This window comes from Nannospalax galili, unplaced genomic scaffold (genome assembly GCF_000622305.1).
Source record: "Nannospalax galili isolate Female #2095 unplaced genomic scaffold, S.galili_v1.0 scaffold440, whole genome shotgun sequence".
NCBI classification, from domain to species: Eukaryota; Metazoa; Chordata; class Mammalia; order Rodentia; family Spalacidae; genus Nannospalax; species Nannospalax galili.
The window spans coordinates 781289-791272 of NW_008347189.1; the positions used below are offsets into that span (position 1 = coordinate 781289).

Genomic DNA, 9984 nt, shown 5'->3' on the forward strand with positions numbered 1-9984 from the left:
GGATGCGTTAACTTTTGAATTTGCTTTTGCTGTTTCTCCGGTTGCCTGTCTACATCTTTTCCTAGCTACAGAAGACCCAACTTACTTCAGTGTATTCGGATCCAGTCCCTTGGTACAGTTGGCCCAACAGGCAAAGGTTTTCCCATTCTTCATCTTCCCATCCCCTTCTCGGACCTTGGGTCGTACTCTTCACCCTATGACTTACTACAAACCAACCTCTTCAACTTCCCTTATGCATCAAGCTTGTTACCAGCTCAGCTGTCATACTGCTTAGTCTTTCTCCCTTGACACCTTAGGAACCTCACTTGACTGTCTCCCTTAGATATCAATATAAAATTGCTTTCTTAGAGAGGTGTGTCCTGACGTAATGTCTGTATTGATCACTTTCTCTCATGCCCTGCTGGGTTTTTTTTTTTTGTTTGTTTGTTTGTTTAGTTGCTTATGAATCTACTATTGCAAAGGCAGGATCTTTCCCCTCCTTTCCTCCCTCCCTGTCTCCTTCCCTCCTTTCACCTCTCTCTCTCTCTCTCTCCCTCTCCCTCTCTCTCTCTTTCCCTTCTGCACAAGATAGTGCCTGATACAGAGTATACAGAGTATTTGCTCAATAATCTCAGCTGAAATATTGAATAGTTACTTTATTATGCTTTTGCTCTATAACAGTGTACTCCATTAGGCTGACACTTTCGATTCTGTCCCTTGAAATTAATATTTTGAAGACCTAGGCTTCAGTGTGATTATCTTAGGATGGTAGAGGGAAGTTAGGGTAAAGTCCTGATCCAATAAGATTGGTGTTCTTGTAAGAGGAGGAAGAACCCAGAACCCAGGTTTGTTCTCTCTGTCTCTGTCTCTCTCTCTGTCCCTCCATCTCTCCGTTTCTCTCCATCCGTCCCTCCTTCCCCAGATATAACAGGAAAAAGCCATGTGAGCACACAGTGAGAAGGAAGACATTTTCAGGCTTGGAAGAGAGGCCTGCCATAGCTTGAAGTGGATTTTGGACTCTGTTGTTTCCAGAACTGTGATAAATCAGTGTCTGTTATTTAAGTCACTCAGGTCTGTGGTGTGTTGTTACAGTAGCTAGCACAGATTAAAGCAAGGCTTGAACCACAGTGACAATTATGTTGTAGACTTTTTTAAAGACAAGGTCTTGCTGTGTAACCCATACTGATGTCAAACTTATGATCTTCCTCCTGCCTCCGTCTCCATGGTGCCTGGATAGCAGGCATGTACTACCAGGCCTGACTGCTTTTGTAGACCTTAATATATGTTGGATTCTTATTGCCACAACATATAATTCGGGTTTAATTTTCTTAAATGTGCTAAAAGTCTCTCTCATTATTTCTTGCCTGCCAATTGTCTGCCTTATCATCTATCTCTTGAGATCTAGAGTTTTAGTACTTAGCGCTAGCTAATGAATTAAAAAATTCATAAATATGTTAAAATGTTAAAATAGCTTTAAAGAATATTGAAAGATGTTCCCACTATCAGGTCTTGTGGGATGTGTTTGCATTATTTTCATATAGAAATGAGCTCATTTACTCTTATTAGTCTTTAATCTGCAGGGCAATTCCTTATTTACAAAAGATCATGTCTTATTAATTGTGCTATATGTAGCATCTGTGGCAATAATGTTTCTACTGTAGAACCCAGCATCAACTCAAAAAATTTACTGAATGAATAATGAATGTTTTCTGGATCCATAATTTATTCCTAGTCTTTGATTAAAAAACCTTATTAGACATCTTCAGAAAGCTTAAGTGAGTTATGTACTTTAAAATAATCAGTATTTACTCTTAATGTACTTTATATTATCATCCTTGATCATGATGTTCAAAATGAAAGCTTAGAGCTAAATTTATAGGGTTCAGTTTTCTTTCTGAATTGTTTCTTTAGCTTTATCATAATGGTGTCTGTGGGTACGTACACTGCTCCCGAGGATGACTGCATATTGCTTTCATGCTAATATTTTATAATTCTCTATTTGTCAGAAATGCTGGGAGAGACCAGAAATGCATGTGAAGAATTTGGAATAAGGAATAATGGTTTCCTTATCATAGGAGTCTGAAAACTCCAGCATGAGTTCTTAGGGCTTGGATGGGACTTTTCCCCCTCTTTAGAGTATAAATGAAAATCATGGGACGCTATCAGTATCAATGTTTATTGATCTTTTGAAACTGAAAATTAGGATGATCAAAAATTGATTTAAATGAAGAGAGGTCTGAAAAACAAAGAGTTGGGCAGAGGAACAGTTGGGATAAAGTAGAACAGAAGTATTAGTGAGACTCCAGGAACAGTGTGTGCTGAATGCTTGAAAATGAGTTCAACAAGGTCTACAAAAAGTCTTCTCATCCTTTTGCTCTAGAGGCAACTCATTTTTATCTTGTTAACCATAACCTGCTTAGCTGATATTATTATTAAATTATTATTATTATTATTATTATTATTATTATTATTACTACAACTAAGCACTGGTTTTCCAGCATTATAGTCTCACCTTAATTTTCTGGAAAATTAATCTGGGTTCTGAGGTCAAACTGCTTGGGTCCACAGCCTTTTCTCTCCCTACTAACACATGCAAGGACTTGGGTAAATCACTGAACCTCTCTGTGGCTCAAAGCAATGAAGACAGATCTGTAAAGGTATCAAAGAATCATCCTAGGTGTTGAATGAGCTCTTATAAATAATAAGACCTCGATGGCAGTTGATTTTATCACCAGTGTCATGGTGTTTATTTCTCTGAAGGGGCCATTACTTAAAATATTGTTTATTTATTTATGTTTACATGTATGAGAACTTTGCCTGCATGTATGTAAGTTTACCCATGTTGTGCAGTGCCCACAGAGGCCAGAACAGAAGTTCGATCCCCTGGAACTGGAGTTACAAATGTTACTAGCTGCTATGTGGGTGCTGGGAACCAAATCCAGGTCCCGTGTAAGAGCAGCCAATGCTCTTAACCACTGAGCCATCTCTCCAGACCCTAGATTGCTTTTATTATATAGTATATGATTACATATTACACATTATTATAATATATTTTATTTAATATTTTTTTCAAGTAGTAGGTGCATTGTTAAATAATTTTAAAGTAGAAAAATCTCAGAAGCCAAACAATTTGTTAGATAGAAAATATAGCTTGTTGGGGTTGGAGAGATGGCTCAGCGGTCAAGAGCCCTACTCATATCCACATGGCAACTGTCCATAACTCCAGTTCCAGGGAATCCAACAGATCTGATGCTCTCTTCTGACCCCATAGGCATTGCATGATACGGGTGCACTTACACACATGCAAGCAATATACTAATGCACATAAAATAAAAAGTAACAAATATTTAAAAAAGAAAATATAGCACATAAATCTAGAATAAGAAAGGACCAAAACCAGAAAATTCTGAGAGTAAAGAGTAAACTGAATACAAGAATTTAGGGTGGGACTGTATCACAGGTGACTTCGGTGTGTCTGTTGCATGTCCACAGCTCACTTCCAATTGTAGCACTTTCCATCAGGGGCTGGGGGAGGGGGACAGTTCCATGGGTGCTCAGACTCTCTTGACATTGTTCTACCTTGACCACAAGGCAGACTTCTCTCATTTTCTATCTCAGGACTTTCTCAGGTACACCGAAGTTAGTGTGGCAGTTGGCAAGTGCAGCCTACAAGGATAGATTTGTGAATGACCCCCCGACCCTTAGTGTGTAAGTTAGTGTCCATCTCTGCATACAGACAATTTGAGAATGTTTTCTTCTCTCTGTGGTCCCATTGCAAGCATCCTGAGTTCACCATGATCTTTGTGACATACCTTCAGGCTGGCTTGCCTTCCAGCTTTTCACCTTTCCCTCCGGAGGACTTACTAATGCTTTCAGACGTGTCCTCCCAAGTGAATGACCTGTGTAGATGTTCTTGACCATGACTCAGGCTCTGCTTTGGGAGGAAAATGAGAGAAAGAATTTAGATACTCAGTAGGTCCACACCCATTTGGGATGTGGCTGCTGTTCCCCCTGGTATGTTGCTTGCTGCTAAGACACTTTAGAAATCTTCTAATTTTTTTTTTTTTTATTTTCACATATAGGACATTTTATTTGAGAAATCTTTCAAAGAGTTAAATGCTGTAATTTTTGCTTTCTAGCTAGCTTTTTGGTATCCTTTTTTTTTTATTTTTATTTTTTACAATTAAAGTTACAGTTTTAACAATATGCAAAATATTACAGTAATTCAGTTTTTTGGCATAATGATTACAGATTTGATAAATACATTTTATATCTCATAATAGCAATGAGGATTATACAAAAGCTATTAAAACAATTATGAGAATAAATTCTATTGTCACTTAAGTATCTAAAGCTATTTTCCTTTGCGTTCTTCCAGAATGATTTGTTCTTATTCTTTACCATGAGGTTCCAACATTTAAAAAAGATCTCCACTTCGCTGTCAAAACACACAGTTTCATCCAGAAAAATTCCAAGGCTCTTGACATTGAGACGTTTTCACATGCATTTCTAATCTCCATATACATGACTATGACTGGTCACAGTCGCCCACCCTCTGAGCTCCTCGGCATCCGAGCATACACACAAACTCGTCAGATAGACAGCCCTCCTCTCCCACCAGAGGCTCCACACTCTGCCATCCCTGTCACAGCCCACCGTGTTGTCAGCACCCCCATCCATTCCCCCCCTGTCTGCCCCTCTGGCAAATCCAGTCAGCCAGAGGTCCCCGCTCCAGGAGGGTCAGCTGTTCCCCATCTACGGCAATCCACCGTCAGCATTCCCTTGGATAGAACTGGGGTCTGCTGTTCATTCTTCCAGCAGTATGTTGGGTTACTGTCTGGAAGAGCCCCCATCTATCCTGGCCAACAACTCGACTGAAGGTATCGCCTGTCTGGCTTTGTTGTCTGTTGAGTAACTTTTAGTTATATATATGTATGCTCTTATGATATTATGTTGGCCCCTTTAATCTTTGGTTATACTTCCCTTTTGGGTGTTTTTGGACCAGTTTACTCTTGAGGTCGTTAGAGGATTTGTTCTTCAGGGGTCCCATGGGGTTGGGAGGAGCCCCTGGCTCCTTTCTTTTACCAGCTCCATCCATGTGAGGATAAGTCAAAGGTCCTGCTCGACCATTATTGGCTTCTCTTGGAAGCATGGAGGAAATGATACCTCCGTGTTGACACTACTCTTTATAGACTGGACACTGGCTCAAGTCCATCTGGTGGGGTCTCCTCGGCTTCCTTGATCAAGAGGCCAGATGACCCACCACCATTACAGGACATTTTGCGCGATGCTCATAGTCCCTGGGAACTAATCGACCTAGGAGGGCAAGGAGCAAAAAGTGTCCTTTGAATCCCTCTGACCCAATTAGTATAGATCTCAAGGTATGTCTGTTAAACATCCAAGAAGGTTAGTTCCACCATTCTGGCATTTTTAATTACTGTGTGTCCTGCAGATAAATCTTGGGTAATGACCAGTTGGTCTCAAATAAACCTAATCTTCTAATTTTTAACTTGTTTCAACTACATTAAAACGTTCTTGAGAATAGGGACAATATTTTTTATATGTGTTTTGTGTTTCCCAATTTCTGTCACTCGGTGGTGGGCACATTTGTCAATGGATTGGTTTTCTAGTTGAATCTTACACTTCCTCTTGGGCCTGTCTGTCATTTAGAGTAATCTTGTTTTTGCAGTGAGAATTCTATGGCACATGACAAATGAGTTCTATTAGTTTGGGGATTTTAGTCTTTAAGAACATGGCTCAGGTGATCTTTGTATCTGAAGAACCACTGGGACTTCTGCAAGTAATTTATCCCTCTGGGGACTCTCATTCCATGGGCTACCCCCTTATCTTTGTGTCCTTTATGTAATATGGAAGTTTCTTAGCTTACTGTTTTTGATCTGTCTTTATGATAAAGAAATTGATTCTTTAGGGAGTATATTCCTACCAGGCATTTGTCTATAGAATGCAAAAACAATTTTTCCAAATGAATGACTGAACAAATCAGTAAAAATGGTCAAAATAGAGTTCATCAATATTTTAGAACATTTAATATTTCCAGAATGTCTATTTTGCTTTAACTCCATATTTCTTTGTAAGGAGATATGGAAAGATATGTGGACTGAAGTGGTATTCAAACTTCTACCTTCTAGAGAATTATGCTGGCTTGATTAAGAGAAGAAAAACCCACTGGGATCATTGGTGAAGCTGTATGTAACCAAATCAGGAGGTTGTAAAGACATTAAAACATGTACTGTTTTAATACTTAGTAAACATTGGTTCTGGCAATGGTGATGGGATGGAGAAGAACCACAAAACAGTGGAACCGGAGTGGGCCCCAGTGTCATATATTGTTTTCTCCTTGTGATTTGGGCTATGAAATGCAGGGACATGATGCATGGGGAAGATAGGTGCTTGCATTTGTCAAATGTGACTCCCACATAAAAATACAGATAGTGAGGCTGGCAATGGCTCAGTGGCTGAAGTGCTTGCTGCACAGGCATAAGGGTCTGAGTTTAGATCCCCAACAGTCACATAAAAGCCACGTGGCAAGGCATACAGCTGTAACTCCCGTGCTGGTGGGCAAAGACAAGTGGATCCAGGGGGCTTGGTGGTCAGTCAGTCTAGCCAATTAGTGATCATCCAGGTTCAGTGAGAGACTCTGTCTCAAAAAATTAAGTGGACAATAGTTGAGGAATATGTGTAGCAGTGACCTCTGGCCTCTGCATGCACACACATGGGTACACACACACACACACACACACACACACACACACACACACACACACACACACACCACACACAGTTAAGAAAAATGCAGTCAGTAAAAAGTACTCCAACTTGAACTATCCGCCTATACTGATGTGAAGAAACTGGAAGCAGGCCTTGTCTTCTGACTAGAATATGGATTTGACTTGCTCATGAAAGGGGACTGTCAATAGAAGGTTTCTAGCTTGTGTCAGAATCTTATTTTTTGCTGTATGTTGTTACTTCTGTAAATAGATGTGAACTTAACCCAAAATGAACACAACTATTTTCTTGAACACAGTGAGTATTCAGTCACAAATAGTTCCCTGTAGGCTCCTGGGAGGCATACATCTGTGCCTGGCATTTCAATGCTTTCAATATATGGAGCCACTGACAGGTAAGTCCACAGCTCTGTCGGATATTCCTGCTGGCACGTTTCTCCCCAAGCAACCCTGATTATTCTAAATTCAGGGCTGACTGGAGTAAGGAAAGGACGTACTTCAGTGAAAAGAAAACAGAGAGCAACTTCTACCACATACTTGGAGGCTATCTGTCACCTTCCCTGTGTTGTTTTGAAGCACGCAAAGCAATCAGTGTAATACTGATGGGCTCCATCTGTTCATGGACGTAGCATATCCAAGTTTCTTCTAGCCCCTGAATTACATTTTTTTCTTCAGACAAGTGGCTGCCAAAGAAGCCAGTGAGGCATCAGTTTGATGAAACATCGTCTAGCAAATTGCCATTTCTAATTATTCAGTATATTTACTTCCATAGTTGAATCTCTCATCACTCAAAGAAGCTGTACTTCAAGGGGAGATTTCTCCTCTTCTGGAGAGAGTGATGAGAATGTTGTAACTCTAAGTTTCCAGCCTGCCTTGAATTTATCTTTGTCTTGTTTGGCTCTGGATACGGAAGGCAATGTGAAAGCCTTTTTTTTCTTTTTTTGGTCATCTCTAACTGTTCCATTTTTATCCATTACTTTCTTTCAACCGTAACAAGTTCTCAGTAACTATTTGAACTCATCTTTATCTTTTCCTGACCCTGGATTTTTCTTATTGCATTTGTACAGAGCACATACTTCTTGGCTTTTATTGTTTTCCTGTGTGTTTGTCTTTCTACCTTGGGGTCAGGGATCATGTCTTATCCTTTCCGGTGTTGGTGGGAGGACTGGTGTTTCCATGAATTAGACATTCAAAAACTGTTACTTCAATGAAATGATTATTGAACAAATATTAAAATATTAACATTACTTTATTGGTTATTGATCCCCAAAGTATGATGTTCTTAATAAAGTATTAAGAATTAATCAGAATCATGAGGTTTCACATTTTATAGCATGTGGAATTTTGGAGGAACTTAAGATTTTAGAACTATTTTGTTTCATGGATGGGGCTGTTGACTGGTTTTGGATGGGAAGCCTGTGAGCCATGCTTTCTAGTCTTTTGGTACTTTAACTAGAGGGCTGAAGAACTGGCCTCTGAAAGATTCTAACAATAATATAAAGTCCTCTATGTATAATGCACGTGAATCCCAACGTTATGACAACCAGTTTTTGAAAATTTCTAAATTAAGAACAAAATATCATGTTAACTTCATAACCCAGTGTCTGCTCATCTTAACTGACTGAACAGACAGAATTTAAGGTGACACCCATGAGAAACAAAGAAGTATCGAAAGTGAGGCAGCATTGAGACTATTACTGAAAATTTTTGACTCCTCTCTTCCAGAGAATCCAGTCTGAATTGGGAGAGAAAAGAAAGAAGAGTTTAGCATGTTATGTGTCATCCCGTCACCTTTATTAGGTCCAGCAATACTTTACATCTGTCGGTCTCAAACAGGAGCGATTTCACCGTTTCCAACTGCCCTCTTCTCACTTCCCAGACCTTGGGCGATGTCAGGAAACACTTTTGGAGTCACAACTGGGGTGTGAACCATCTAATGGGCTAACCTGTGGATGTTGCCAGATACACAATGGCACACAGAACAGCCCCCACCACAGTTATTTACTGAAAAATGTCAGTAATGTCATGGTACGGAAACCCTATAAATTAATTATCATAATGTTTATGCATGAGAAAACAGAGGCCCACTGTTACTTGGCTTGTAAGTGGACTGGGCCCTTGGACTCAGATATCCTTACTTTGGTAACTTGTGCCTCTTTATCACACCCACTCACTAATGGATGAGTGAACATCAGATACGAATTGTAACTTAGATAACTTGTCCCTTTTCACCTTGCCCATTGGCTAGCAGGGGTCAGTGAATGTCAAATGTACATTTGGATGAACATTGAGAGAGGACTTGCTAAAGAGTCAGCTTTCTGAATTCACCCCTAGGATTCTGTTTTATTTAGTCTTGTATACATCATGGGGTGTTTGTGTTTTACCCAGTATTCAACTCCTCAGACCCACACTTTGAGAACACGCAGCAGGCGAGGGTGTATGTATTAGGAGGTATGTGGTGGTGCTTTTCCCACTCCTGTGACTGAAGTCTAGTGACCGGCCACCTTCTGCAGTTTTTTTCTTCTCTCCAAGTTTGCAGCCCACTGTGTGCTGGCTGATGATGGCTCAGACAGGTGTGGATGTGAATGTTCAAGAAGATCCCGAGTGAACTGAGGCACTGAGATGAGCCATTTTCTTTATCAGGGATGCACGGTTCCTAGGAGACCATTCTTTCAGACTGTTAGTGATGTTTGGTATTTTGGTACTAAAACTATTACAGAACAATTTTCTATTGCCAGTTTTGGGTGGAATTTTTAAAGCTTCCTTTAGAGATAGATTAGTTTCATTTATTTCTGTGGAATCAAGGAATTTTACTTCATTATTCACAGGCAATAGTATATTGTAAAACAATATAAAATAGAGTGAGCATTAAGAATTGGGAGGCCACCCAAGGAACCGGGAAATGACTTATAGACAGGTAGTATCATGTGTAATCCATATATGGCAAAAGGGACCTTGTAATTGTGATATTAAGGAAAACAGGAGCAAGAATATCCTGGCTATAAGGTCAAATTACAAGATCATTTTAAGAAGAAACCAGAATAAATGATGTGATAATAGAAACAGTAACTGAAATGATACCCTTCAAAGATGGAGGAGAGACCACAAACCAAGGAGTACAGGTAGCTACTAGATATAGAGAAAAGGAAACAGATTCTTGCCTCAGTGCTTTAAGATAGAACCAGCCTAGCTAACATCTTGACTTCAGCCCAAGGAAACTGACTTTAGATTTTTTTTACCTCCACAATTGCAAGACTAT

The 9984-nt window shown here is 39.7% G+C and overlaps 1 protein-coding gene across 1 annotated transcript in view; it reads left to right on the forward strand.

Moving 5' to 3' along the window:
• Fras1 (Fraser extracellular matrix complex subunit 1) overlaps positions 1-9984 on the forward strand; it is a 442676-nt gene that overhangs the window by 118070 nt on the left and 314622 nt on the right. The gene's annotated exons all lie outside the window — the stretch shown is intronic.